This window comes from Lissotriton vulgaris, chromosome 12 (genome assembly GCF_964263255.1).
Source record: "Lissotriton vulgaris chromosome 12, aLisVul1.2, whole genome shotgun sequence".
NCBI lineage: Eukaryota > Metazoa > Chordata > Amphibia > Caudata > Salamandridae > Lissotriton > Lissotriton vulgaris.
The window spans coordinates 552596453-552610162 of record NC_141700.1 but is presented as its reverse complement, the minus strand read 5'-3'; the positions used below and the strand labels follow the sequence as shown (position 1 = coordinate 552610162).

The following is a 13710-nucleotide window of genomic DNA, read 5'->3' as shown; positions in this document are numbered from 1 at the left end:
TGCGCTGTGCGTCGAAGGCCACGTGCTTCCTGCAGGAAGATTCGCATCAGAGTCTTTTATCTCATCCATCCATGTCAGGGGTCGAGGAGCCCCCTCACTGGCCCTGAAGGGCCAGGCGTGGCCAGGAAAGGCGCACACACAGCACGTGCAGTGACCTACACACGGGATGGCAAAGCTGCACTGCTCAGGGCGCGGACTACTTAGACAGCCAGGGTTGATGCTGTCTGGGACGCAAGGCGCGTTGACTCGACGTCACAGTGCGGTGCTCTGAATCACAATAACGTCATAGTCCGGGGGGCTCAGCAGGGCTAGATAAGGCCGCGCAGGGCCCATAAGTCTGTCAGTCGGACATTGCGGTGAAGATGATCACGGGAGTCCGAGGGCCCGGCCCTCCTGACGAGGAACCAAGCTCTCCGGCCATGATGGGACTCTGCGCCTGCGGGTTTCGCAGGCAGACGAGGATTCTGCAGGTAGTCTTCTGCCTGCTGGCCTTCGTGACGTGCCTGGGGTCCGTGATCTACCTGTACAGGCACTCGCAGCTCCAGTTCCAGCAGCAGCAGGAGACGCTCTCCGGCCTGGTGGAAGTGATGTATGAGCAGCGGTCCAGTCTGGAGCAGTCCCTTGAGAAGGAGCGTGCGGAGCACAAGACCCAGGAAGATTTTGGGGTACAAAACTTAAAAGCTCAAGAAGCCCTGAGCAAGGAGAAGGAAGGCGCCATGAACCCCGACGTCACCCTCCCCTCTCGGCACATGACCCTGAAGAACCAGCATGAAGGAGCCAAGAAGCAGCTCCTGGACTTACAGGCGCAGTATAACTCCCTAAAGCTGGAAAACCGGCGCGCGTTGGAGAGCCACAACCAGAAATACGCCCAGCTCCAGCGGGAGAATGAGAACCACGTGGAGATGCTGATGGATACAATATCGAAACTAATCGAAGACAGTACAGTTCTTCGCAATGCATTTGAAGAGGTCCGCGCTAAGCTGCGTAGTGCGCAGGAGCAGCTGAATAAGATGCAGCAGCTGAATGAAGCTCTTCGGAGGATACCAAGCTACAAGCTGGTCCCAGCCCTGAGGCACCACCCATTCCAATTACAGGCCCCAGATGAGAAGCCTTCCAGAGCCTTTGATGCTGAATTGCAGCGCATTCGCGAACAGACTCGCCTACAAGCGAATACTCTGGCGACACCGCCAGACTCTGGGAAGAAAACCCCAGAAAGTGCTGCCCAGACTGCAGTATCTATCGGAAAATTGTTGGTACCCCGGACGGGGTCTCTTGAAGTTCTGACTGGACTCCAAGCGAACAATCTGGAGACGCCAACAGACTCTGGGAAGAAAACCCCAGAAAGTGATGCCGAGGCTATGGAATCTATCAGACAATTGTTGGCACTCTTCAGGGCCTCTTGAAGTTCTGCCACAGCCAGCCTTGCCTCTGTGGCTATCGAATGATAGAGATAGCCGTGCGGTGCGTTTCTAGAGGACGGTGAATAGCAACCAGGCTGGAGAGGAGCTGTTGAAAGACTTAAAGACGATAAACTTCACCATCAGAAACAGCACCATCTACTATGATAAATTTAGGAACATGAATATTGGCTAAGACATTGTGACCTGGACGGTGGACAAGAATGGGATGCCTTTTACGCCCTGTTGGCGAGTACACAGGAAATCTGACCCTTGATGCTGATCAGATTCAGTGCCATACGGAGAGACGGCTAACAACCTTTGATAGCTCTATACTCCAGTGTGTGTGAAAGAGAAAGGGAACTGTGCAAGCTCTCCATCCAAGGGGCCAAATTAGGAATTTAAGAAAAATTGGATTCCACTCCATTCTTGCAAGCCAGGTACTGGAAGCAATATTACTCTCTCCTTTGCTGAAGACAGTAGTGGAACATCTTATTCCCGGCCAACCAGGAGAGACTAATGGAGCCAGGCTACTCTTCATTCAAAGAGAATCCACTGACTCTCAGCCAGCAGAGATTAGTGGAAACCACTCTCCCTCCCAGCGGAGCATATTGGAAGCAATGCCATCCACTTCCACCCGAGAGAGTATTGGGTGCTCTTTTATTCTCCCCTTCCCGGCAGAGAGTAATGGAAGACATAGCACTTTTCCCACCCAGAAGAGAGCCGTGAAAGTCACCCTACTCTTCCTGCTCAGAAGAGAGAAGTAGAATCTTCCTACTCACTCCAGCCAAGACAGAGTAATGAAAGCCAACCACCTCTCCAGCCAGAAGAGAACAGCAGCAGCCAATGTTACCTTCTCCACCCAGCCATTATACACTCCCCCTTTCTCACCATGGCAGTGCCAAGGGGCTTCAAATATCCTTTGCAGAATTTTTGCCCACTAGTTTTTTAAAATGAGTTTAGCACTTTTTTGAGAGGTCTGTCTGCTGCCCTTTGTTTTACTTTTTTTGACATGATGTCTCTCAGCACAGTGGTACCCTACACCTCCGCTATACTTTTTAAATACTAATTCTTTGTAACTTATCTACATGATGGCTATTCCTTTCACTGTTCAAAGATGGCCGCTGGACTGATGATCTTCTCTAAATCTGAGGTACGTGGTCCATCAGCATGATGGAGGTAATGCTCTCCGCCACTCTGACAAATAGAGCACCGTCTTTCAAATGCTGAATTCCTCAGTAAAGAATGATTATATCTGAACTCAGTTTGTGGAATCTCACACATCCAGTGATCCTTATACTCTTTAATAAAGCATCAGAAATATTAAAAAAATAAAATAAAATAGACCAGACCTTTACTTGTATCTTGCTTATTCTTCACAAACCGTAGTGTTTTTCGTTTGAGACCACGGCAAGGAAACCATGTTTTTTCATTTCTGTGTACTGGACCAGGTACTCTAGTTTCAGAGCTGCAGATTTATGGTACACTAGAGCGCTCTAATCATTGCCAGCTCAATCACCACAGTGCACTCCACTCCGCTAGATGTAGCCTGCTAATGGTTGATAACTAGAGATGTGGGATGTTAGCATAAACCCTGTCTAAAATAGAATATTTACAGCAGGCTTTTACATTTTGATTAATAATGCCTCAAAGTCAATCGCCGTGACATCCTTGTCATCACATACTTTAGCACAAAACAGGGCTGGGGGGTAACGTTGTGTTGAAATAGCTTAGAAGCCTTCTTTGGGTACTGGCCTGCAAACACCTGAACCTCTATGGTTAATTGCCTATGAAAGTCCTGAGCCACGTGATGACTTTACAGTCTTCAGGTCAGAAACAATTACTTTGATATGCGTTTTTCATCATTGAAATGCTGTTTGTATTCCACAAGCAACAAAAGTATTTATGGGTGAGACATCCTACTTCGAGCTAGTCTAGTAAAAGCAAGTGCTGTGAATGCAGTGTATTTCCACTAGATCCTTATTATTTAATCTTAATATATTTTAGGCACAAAGTGTTTTTCTTGCATTTTTGCTTCTTGGTTAGTGCTGATTTAGCATAGTTAAATGCTCGGAGAGGGACAGATTTACTCATTTTTTGTTGCCAAAAAGTGTTTAGTAGTGTTTACATTTACTTCCAGTGAATGCTTTGCGTGCAGGCTCACTTGCAACATGATAGACGTTAAAATAGAGGCATATTCTTGTAATAGCCTCTGACTAAATGCAGTAAAATGGTGCATGGATCACCATTAACTTACTTGTGTCGTAGGAATCACTGTAGAAGGGCTTTGGGCATCAAGGTTTCTTCAGATGGAGTCTGGGTATCGGGGTTCAGAGAAGGATTCATGGGAAGGTTTTCTATACAAAGGGTAAAGTCAAGCAATCCGTAATAAGGTATATGTTATGTAGATTTTCGGACCTGAGTCTCACAGTAGTAACAGTTTGGTTCCTGATTAATGCTGAAAGGTGAAACGAGAAAAGCGCCCCGAGGTGGAAAGGTTGCGATAGTCTAGTATCTGGTGGAAGTCTTTAAAAAAAAAAAAAAAAATTGTAGGTGAAGTAGTAACATACACATTTCAGGCAACAGACCAGTAGTATGGAAATTCCATCCTACTACATTGCATGTTGGTATTCATTTCTGACTCGAGGTTCTTTCTTACGACAAACCAATGGTAGGATAATGTGCTAGCAGTTAAGAATGTATTTATGAGAGTCCCAAACAACAAAGGAGACTTAACAGAGCACCAAAATATACTTTAACAAGCCTCACTTTTTCTTTTTTTAGATTTCTCTGCAATACCCCTTGTACGTACTAAAGTGGAAAATAAATGTTTTAGTTTTAATAGTGTGACCAAGATGAAAACTTTCTTGCAGGTGTTGCTCCGGGAAAATGGGCCAAACGGATTGTTGGTGCTTCTCTGTCATGAACATCTGGTTTAGGTGCTTCTTTATGAATTGTTTGTTTATGCTATTTTTTAAGACCCTTTTGTCTTCACTGTATGAAAAACAATATTAGTTTTCACAGTCCCGGATTACTTTTTTTCTATTGGTTCATAAACATTTTTGCTGGTTGGTGTAGAGCATGGGTACTCACAAACTTTGTCTCTGGGGCCAAATTTACAGTGTGGTTTGTGTCCGAGGGCCGCACCGGTTGTGGTGGGGTCAGTGGGGGAGGATGCGGGCTAGAGCAACAAAAAAAACTGACCATGAGGTTGATCACAGGTCCCTGCAGCGGATGCCTTCGTCCACTGAGCCACCAGACCCGGCATACACACATCTCTCTCCCTCCCTCACTCACTCACTCCCTCTCACTCCCTCTCTCTCTCCTTCCCTCTCTCCCTCCCTATCTCGCTCCCTCTCTCCCTCCCTCGCTCCCTGTCTCGCTCCCTCTCTCGCTCCCTCTCTCTCTCACTCCCTCACTCACTCCCTACATCTCTTTCCCTTTCACTCTCTTCCTCCTTCTCTCCCTCACTCCCTCCCTCACTCCCTCCCTCTCTCCCTCTCTTCCTCCCTCTCTCGCTCCCTGTTTCGCTCCCTCTTGTTCCCGCTCTCTCTCCCTCCCTCGCTCCCTCTATCTCTCCCTCGCTCCCACCCTCTGTCTGACTCTCTCATTCCCGCTCTCTCACTCCCTCTCTCTCACTCCCCTCTCCCTCCCTCACTCCCTCACTCCCTCTCTCTCCCTCACTCCCTCTCTCTCCCTCACTCCCTCTCTCTCACTCCCTCACTTGTTCCCTCTCTCCCTCCCTCTCTTGCTTACTCCCACCCTCTCCCACTCCTTCCCTCTCCCTCCCTCTCTCTGTCTGTCTCTCACTCCCTCTGTCTCTCTCACTCCCTCCCCCTCTCTCACTCCCTCTTTCACTCCCTCCCTCTCTCTGTCTCGCTCCCTCTCCCTCTCTCCCTCTCACCCTCCCTCACTCGCTCCCTCGATCCCACCCTCCCTCGCTACCTCTCTCCCTCTATCTCTCCCTCTCTCCCACCCTCCCTCTCTCGCTCCCACCCTCTGCCTCTCATTCCCGCTCTCTCACTCCCTGTCTCTCACTCCCTCTCACTCCCCTCTCTCCCTCCCTCCCTCACTCCCTCTCTCTCCCTCACTCCCTCTCTCTCCCTCACTCCCTCTCTCTCACTCCCTCACTTGTTCCCTCGCTCCCTCCCTCTCTCGCTCCTTCCCTCTCTCTCCCTCTGTCTGTCTGTCTCTCACTCCCTCGTTCCCTCCCTCCCTCTCTTCCTCTCTCCCTCCCTCTCTCGCTCCCTGTTTCGCTCCCTCTTGTTCCCGCTCTCTCTCCCTCCCTCGCTCCCTCTATCTCTCCCTCGCTCCCACCCTCTGTCTGTCTCTCTCATTCCCGCTCTCTCACTCCCTCTCTCTCACTCCCCTCTCCCTCCCTCACTCCCTCACTCCCTCACTCCCTCTCTCTCCCTCACTCCCTCTCTCTCACTCACTCCCTCTCTCTCACTCCCTCACTTGTTCCCTCTCTCCCTCCCTCTCTTGCTTGCTCCCACCCTCTCCCACTCCTTCCCTCTCCCTCCCTCTCTCTGTCTGTCTCTCACTCCCTCTGTCTCTCTCACTCCCTCCCCCTCTCTCACTCCCTCTTTCACTCCCTCCCTCTCTCTGTCTCACTCCCTCTCCCTCTCTCCCTCCCTCCCTCCCTCGCTCGCTCCCTCGCTCCCACCCTCCCTCGCTACCTCTCTCCCTCTATCTCTCCCTCTCTCCCACCCTCCCTCTCTCGCTCCCACCCTCTGCCTCTCATTCCCGCTCTCTCACTCCCTGTCTCTCACTCCCTCTCACTCCCCTCTCTCCCTCCCTCCCTCACTCCCTCTCTCTCCCTCACTCCCTCTCTCTCCCTCACTCCCTCTCACTCCCTCACTTGTTCCCTCGCTCCCTCCCTCTCTCGCTCCTTCCCTCTCCCTCCCTCTGTCTGTCTGTCTCTCACTCCCTCGTTCCCTCCCTCGCTCGCTCGCTCTCTCGCTCCATCTGTCTCCCTCCCTCGCTCCCTCACTCCCTCTGTCTCCCTCCCTCGCTCCATCACTCCCTCTGTCTCCCTCCCTCTGTCTGTCTCTCTCATTCCCGCTCTCTCACTCCCTGTCTCTCACTCCCTCTCTCTCACTCCCTGTCTCTCACTCCCTCTCTCTCACTCCCCTCTCCCTCCCTCACTCCCTCTCTCTCCCTCACTCCCTCTCTCTCCCTCTCTCTCACTCCCTGTCTCTCACTCCCTCTCTCTCACTCCCCTCTCTCCCTCCCTCTCTCCCTCCCTCACTCCCTCTCTCTCCCTCACTCCCTCTCTCCCTCCCTCTCTCCCTCTCTCTCACTCCCTCACTTGTTCCCTCTCTCCCTCCCTCTCTCCCTCCCTCTCTCCCTCTCTCCCTCCCTCTCTTGCTCCAGCCCTCTCCCTCCCACTGTCTGTCTCTCACTCCCTCTCTCTCTCACTCATCTCTCCCTCCCTCTCCCCCTCCCTACCTCCCTCGCTCTACCCCTCCCTCGCTCTCCCCATCCCTCGCTCTCCCACTCCCTCGCTCCCTCGCTCCCTCTCTCCCTCTCCCCCTCCTTTGCTCCCTCTCCCCCTCCCTCCATCACTCCCTCTGTCTCCCTCCCTCTGTCTGTCTGTTTCTCTCTGTCTCCCTCCTCATCACTTCTCACTCCCCGTCTCCCTCACTCCCTCTCTCCCTCGCTCTCTCTACCTCCCTGTCACCCTCTGTCATCTCACCCTGCCTGTGTGTCAGCCTGGGCTGAGAAAACTTCCAGGCGCACACACACACACAGCCACCCAAGCACTTCACAGGTCATTAAAGGCCATTTGCATGCTAATGAGGCGTTGTTGTATTTCACCTCATTTTAGGCCCCTGCAGCTCCACTCTGGCTATGCGAGAATCGCCCAGCCCCCACAGAGCAGCAGAGACTCTCAGAGTCGCGCTGCAGCAGACACTCTTTAAAAAAAAAAAATACATGGGTACGATGTTTGCAAGGTCCGCGGGCCGCCAAGGAAGGCTTGCCGGACCGCCACCGGCCCGCGGGCCATACTACGAGTACCCATGATTTAGAGAATGTTGATCCAAAAATTCCCCGTGCTATTTTAGTGTAACAGAAAACAAGTGTACTTGGTTTTGTGACTATTAAGCACCTGCATATTTATTATGCAATTGGCTGAGGGTTTCAATGCTAATGCATGACTTAAATATCAAAAAGTCGGTGTATTATAATCTTCTACTGCTGTCGTAGCACTACCTCTCAAATGAATTATACCATGTTTCAGAGATGTAAAATGCTATTTTTGTTTATTTTACCTGGCAGTACTTTTAGTCATGTACCTCAAATGAAAATGTTATTTTCCATGTCTCTTACTTGCTTGGTTACTGTCTGTTTTTGCAGTGAATGAACACATGTTTCAGTGATTTTGCTTCCCCGTTTGCGGGGAGTGCCTATTTGTGCGACAGAACCTGCATAATCACATTTTGTTTTTTTCTTATCCCCAAATTTTCTTTGTTTTTAGATCAAACCTACTAGACTGCACATGCACTGTCTTCCAAGGCATTTTGTGGCTACCAAAAACATGGAGGGACTTGGATCCCACCCATTGCTTACCATTGGTTGGCTTTCCTTGTCATTCTCATTTTCCTGCTTCTTATCTTGCCAGTCTTGTGTTTGTCCTTCCCATGTAGCATGCATCTTTACAATTTACAATTACTTCTTTTTTAATTTTTATGAAGTACTGCTGTAAGTGCATGTGTTTTCTTGTCTCCTCCCTCATGTACATCTCTACCCCCCACTCGGTTAGCTCTGTTGCCTGACTGCTTCTCCACGCCATCTTAAACTCTCGCCCCTGTGCTTCAACTACTACCCCAACCAGCACCCTCCATTGTGCTTCGACCCACCAATGTGTTGCTTTCTGTTCTTCCATTCCTTGTTGCTTTTGCGTGCACTCCTGCCCTCCCCCCATTGCTTTTGCATACACTCCTGTGTTGCTTCGCCGTCACCACCCCTTCTTTCTTCACCTACCTCCCCTCAACCCTACCCATGTTGCTGGGCAGCATCACTCAGCGCCACCACAGTATCACTCAGCGTCAGCACAGCATCACTCAGTGCCACCACAGCATCACTCAGAACCACCACAGCATCACTCAGAACCACCACTGCATCACTCAGCATCACCACAGCATCACTCAGCACCACCACAGCATCACTCAGTGCCACCACAACATCACTCAGTGCCACCACAGCATCACCACAGCATCACTCAGCGCAACAGCAGCATCACTCTGCGCCACCACAGCACCACCACAGCATCACTCATGGCCACCACAGCATCACTCAGCGATACCATAGCATCACTCAACGCAACCACAGCATCAATCAGCAGCACCACCACAGCATCACGCAGCACCACATCAGTGTCACTCAGCATCGTCGTTGCACTAGAACACCACCACATCACCATCACTCAGCAAGACCTCAGTATCATTCAGTATCACCTCAGCATCGTCTCCACACCAGTCACCACCACCACCACTACCACCTGAGCATCCCCTCAGCCTGCTCTCGGAATCTTGCATTTGGTGATTTCCCCCTAGCGTCTGGCCGCTGCTAGTGTTATAATACGGGTACTAGTTCCCAACCTTCACCCTCCGATTGTTTATGCCTCCTCAAAAAAAAACTTTACCAAAGAACCAATGGAATAGACAGAAACAAGTTGCCAGCATTGCAAGAACAAAAGAAAACTGAGGACATTTTTTATTGTTAATACTTTTTTCAATACGGTCATTCAGTTGTACAGAATGCCTTCTTGGTCATATATAAGGTAACAAAAATGCTTCTGACACTGTTGTATTAAAACTTTTCAGCATGCTGCACAGCAGCCACACTTCTCTACAGCACAGCTTAAAGACATTGGTAAAGTCAATAGCTCTGGCTAAACTCTTATAAGGCCCCAAAGGCGAGACCTATTGGCTATGCCAATGCTTGTCCTGTAATGACACAACAACCCAAAAAAAAAATCTCTGCACGCTCGACGAGTTCTTGTTGCGCCATCGGTGGCTGCAGGCTGCACAAAGAAACTGTGTGAAATATGTATACTTCAGAGATAACTAAGATCAATCACTATTAAAACATAAACATATCTAAAACAATCATAATAAGTATTTCCAGCTGTATGGAAAAAGATGGAAAAACTCTAGAGCAACAGAGAAGTAAGGAGGGACTCTCTGAGTGATTATTAAATGCAGTGTCATTTTAAATGTGAAGACAGACATCTCTTAAGGAAGATAAATCAAATCTTTATTACGTACATAACTTGAAGAATTTAAAGGGCACAGATATTCTACCATGTATTTTTCAGACAATTGTATAAAAAAAATGCAGTTGAAAAAATCTGAGGTTTTCACTGTTAAAAATATAGCAGGTGGATTTTCCATGAGGTAAATTCCTTTTTTGTGTTAAGATTGTGAGAAATTTCAGAAATGCTGCAGCTGAGGTTGATACTGAAGGTTGAGTGCTTTCAGCATGAAAAAGGCAGTATATGCACACATGATTGTCCTTTTACTGCTCAAGTAGTCCATATGACTTGCTTATTCGAGGCAAATATCAATGGTTATGCTGTTTTGGCTAGCCCTCACCATCATTCATGTACGATTGACTCTAAATTCCTCACTCCGCCCCATAATACCTTGTTGTATCTGTATCCTCTCTCAGGAGGAGTGGTACCTCCCAGAAAGAGTGGGAATCCTCTGGTCTGGCCAATGGTATAAGACTCATCATGGCGGACCTTGCTTGACCAACCAATCAGTTTATTCCTCCGCCTACTCTCAGAGTCACTATCAAGGCTATGAGACCTCAGTGCTACTAGAGAACGAGGGTAATGAAGAACATAGATATTAAGGAAGGCACCACCAAATTCAATAATATTTAGAAATGTTGTGCCGAATGAGCACTCTGAATATCTGAACAATGGAGGAAGATAAGGGGGTAAAGATAGATCAAGAACCACTTCATTGAGTCCTCCTGCCACAAAACCCAGCTTGTTCCACTCTAAAGGATGTGTACATACCGCTGCTGGTTATACATTTAAAGAGAAACTGCTTCTGGTATTATTGAGTGAGACTAAACTGATAGAATCCATTGCTATATTTCAGCTATATAAGGAGGATGCCTTTGAAAAATTGAGCAAAAGCACCTCTGTGTTGTTGTGTCCCACTGCAGGAACTAGTTAGTGAACCTTCTTAAAACTTTTAGTTTATACTGGGTCGATTGCATAGGAGTCGCGTATATTAATACTTTTCTTCTTGCTAGGCATCTACATGAACCATTTACTTTGATAAGTTTCGTATTCAATAGATTTTTGGGATGCTTAAAACACAGGACGAAACAAAAAAGTGTATCTTCCTAGGTTGCTGTCACATTGGGAATATCTATCTATGCTTGACCATAATTAAGATATGCGTCAAGTTTGTTGATATTCCAGTGTATGTAGCCCGGCTATCCCATCACAAACACTGCAGATACTGTTGGACCTCACATAGAGTATGAATATCCCGAATGTCATATATCATGGCACTTTGACAGTGAAATGTAATCTTAATAAATCCATTTCAATATGTCAATTTAAAACAAAATATTTGAAAGTCAAACTGGTGGTTGCATCAGCCAATTAAACTGTATCTATTACAGATTGAAAACATAATGATTTCTTGTGCAGCATCACTCATAAAACACACATTTTTATACCTTTGTCTAATGTCAATTAATGTATGTTAAAAAAAAAAAAAAAAAAAAAAAAAAAAAAAAAAAAAAAAAAAAAAAAAAAAAAAAAAAAAAAAAACAAAAAAAAAAATTAATGTATGTTAGCAATTGAACAAACAGTAAACTGGAAGTTTCGTTTAAAGTTAATTTTTCCCCTTAGGCTCTCAAAGCTTCTTTGAAAAAATATCTTATTGAAACCAGAAACTCGTAATAACCAGAAAAAAAATTTAAAGCAAGGTTTGTGAATTTTATCATTTTGAAAAACATGTTTACATTTTGAACAGATTTTTTATAATTCCAATTGTAGTACATGCTTATATCGGTTAGACGTAAAAGTTGTATACAAAAAATGTTTTGTGCGATGAATGTTCAAAATGTATCAAACGTATTGTGAAGAAAAAAGCTACTGGACCAGTGCATACCTTCAATCAAGGACATCAATTAAAAAAAAAATTCTAAAGCGTGGCAAATTTGATGAATATTTTCAGTAACTTCTGAAGCAAAGTTCAGTGCAGAATTTAACATTACTAATAATGTGAGAAATTAGTTATTTAGAGTTGTCATATCGTGCTAAACCTGTTTTGCAAAATATTGAAAGTGTTTTTTTTGGATTCTCACAAAATGGTTTTGGTTCTTTAAGTATCAGATCCGTGGGCTTAGGTGGATCAGAATTCTTGTTCTTGAAGTTGTGCTTTGTGTTGGGCTACAAAAACACACCTCATGCTGTTACAACTTTATTCAACTTCATAGTTTAGGCAACAAGTTACTTTGGGCCAGATGCATCAAAGGGGGTTGCCCATTCTGTGTCTATGGGAAAATGTGTTGATGCATAAGGCCCTTTGTTTTAGGACCAGGCCACAAAATTACTTTGTTTCTGCACAAATTGTGGGGTGGATAATTTAGACCTAGTATTAAATATTCACTCTTGTAGGAATTTGACAACCAAACGGATGGAGGCATTAGGTGCTGTAATGCTGAATTTCTTTTCATTCTTTTGTGTTCTGTACAGAGACCCAAACATACCAATGCAATTTCTTTCCAGGATTTACAATATCTGAACTGCATTTTTAACTGTGTGTTTTTGTTGAATCTTTTACTACACGTGTAGATAATTCCACAAGTTAGGGAGTTATGCCTGTCATTTTTTCGACTTTAGTTAGGTATTTTGGATTTGTTATATTCTTTTCCTCTGTCAACTCAGCAAGTCTGGCAGAAGTTGATGAACTCTAAAGGAACACACAGTTCCAACACTGCAGCTAGGAACATGCCATTGCTATGTTAGCCCATTTTAAATTGAGGTACCTGATTAACAAAATTAGTTTTCAACTGGCATAGTCCTCTTGCGTCCTGATCTTGCAAAACTGTGAATTTTGATCTCATTCGGAATCACAAACTGTAAAATATGCACAAATAAGGAATAGAGGCAAGCACCCCCCTAATTGCTAAATTACATCCTTAACCTTGCCTTCCTTTTACCCGACTCAGAAAGGACGGGTTGTAGGAAAAATCACAATGCATTCAGTGCAAATGTGTCCCGACAGTCACTGTGCAAGCCCAGACAACAATACTCAGGCAAACGAAGGATGTTGATGTTTGATGTATAGAAAAAAACTGAGAGAGAGAGAAGAGGATAGGGAAATCGTCCGCCTTCCCAGACAATCGCTAATATAAACCAACCAAGAACAAGTTTGCTACATACTTAACTAAATATTAGGAGATTAGGTTCTCATAATCCTTGCGGCAAGTGTGCCTTGGAACCCACAAGGTGTTTTTTAAGAACCCTCATTCACCAACCTAGTTGGTGACATGCTTCATCATTGGGTTCCCACCCTGCTCACCAAATACTTCTAGGGTGTGCTACGCCACCTGATTACTGTGGAGCTGGTTTTCTTTGTGATTGTGACAGTGAGTGTGGAGGTGGTGATATGTGATTTTACATTGGCTCAGGAACTCCTAACATGTAGTGATTTTAATAGTGGAAGCCCTGATCAAACTTTAAAAAGTTATGGATCTTCATGAGACTTAAATTGATCTCAATTATCCTCAACAATGTTTTATGTATATCATAGCACTGCCACCCATTCATAGGGTGAGAAATTACATTACTTGGAAGTGTAACAGCAGTGTTGGGAAATGCGTTCTACCAACTATGTATTTGGGGGGGTCCTCGCTTCACCAAAGTGGTTCACGGTTGTCAATGCACAAGAAAACGCTGGATGTGGCTCTGATACACACTTAAGCGTCAAGGCCACACTGTACACTGCATGTGCTACCAGCCGGTCACACCACTACAGACTGGTCACGCCTGTGAATAGGGAGCCCATGGGTCAGGCAAATAATTGCTCATCACAGTTGACCAACAAGTATGAAACACACCTGAACTATGCTTTTTACTATAATACGGAACGTAGCACAGAAAGTTCTCCTGCTGGACCAAGTTGCATGAAAGGGAGAGAGCAGAAATGCTCAATATATCAATCAATCAGGGAAATGGGAAGCGCACTACTCACCCGTGAGGGTCTCAAGGCACTGGGGGGGAGTGAGGGGGGGGGGGGTCGGATGCATCTCCGAGTCAGCCGAATATACACAA

At 46.3% G+C, this 13710-nt stretch overlaps 1 pseudogene; it reads left to right on the top strand.

The window, feature by feature from the left end:
• The first annotated feature begins 422 nt into the window (after window positions 1-422).
• On the top strand, window positions 423-1593 carry LOC147677716 (Golgi integral membrane protein 4-like; annotated as a pseudogene).
• The last annotated feature ends 12117 nt before the right edge of the window (window positions 1594-13710 follow it).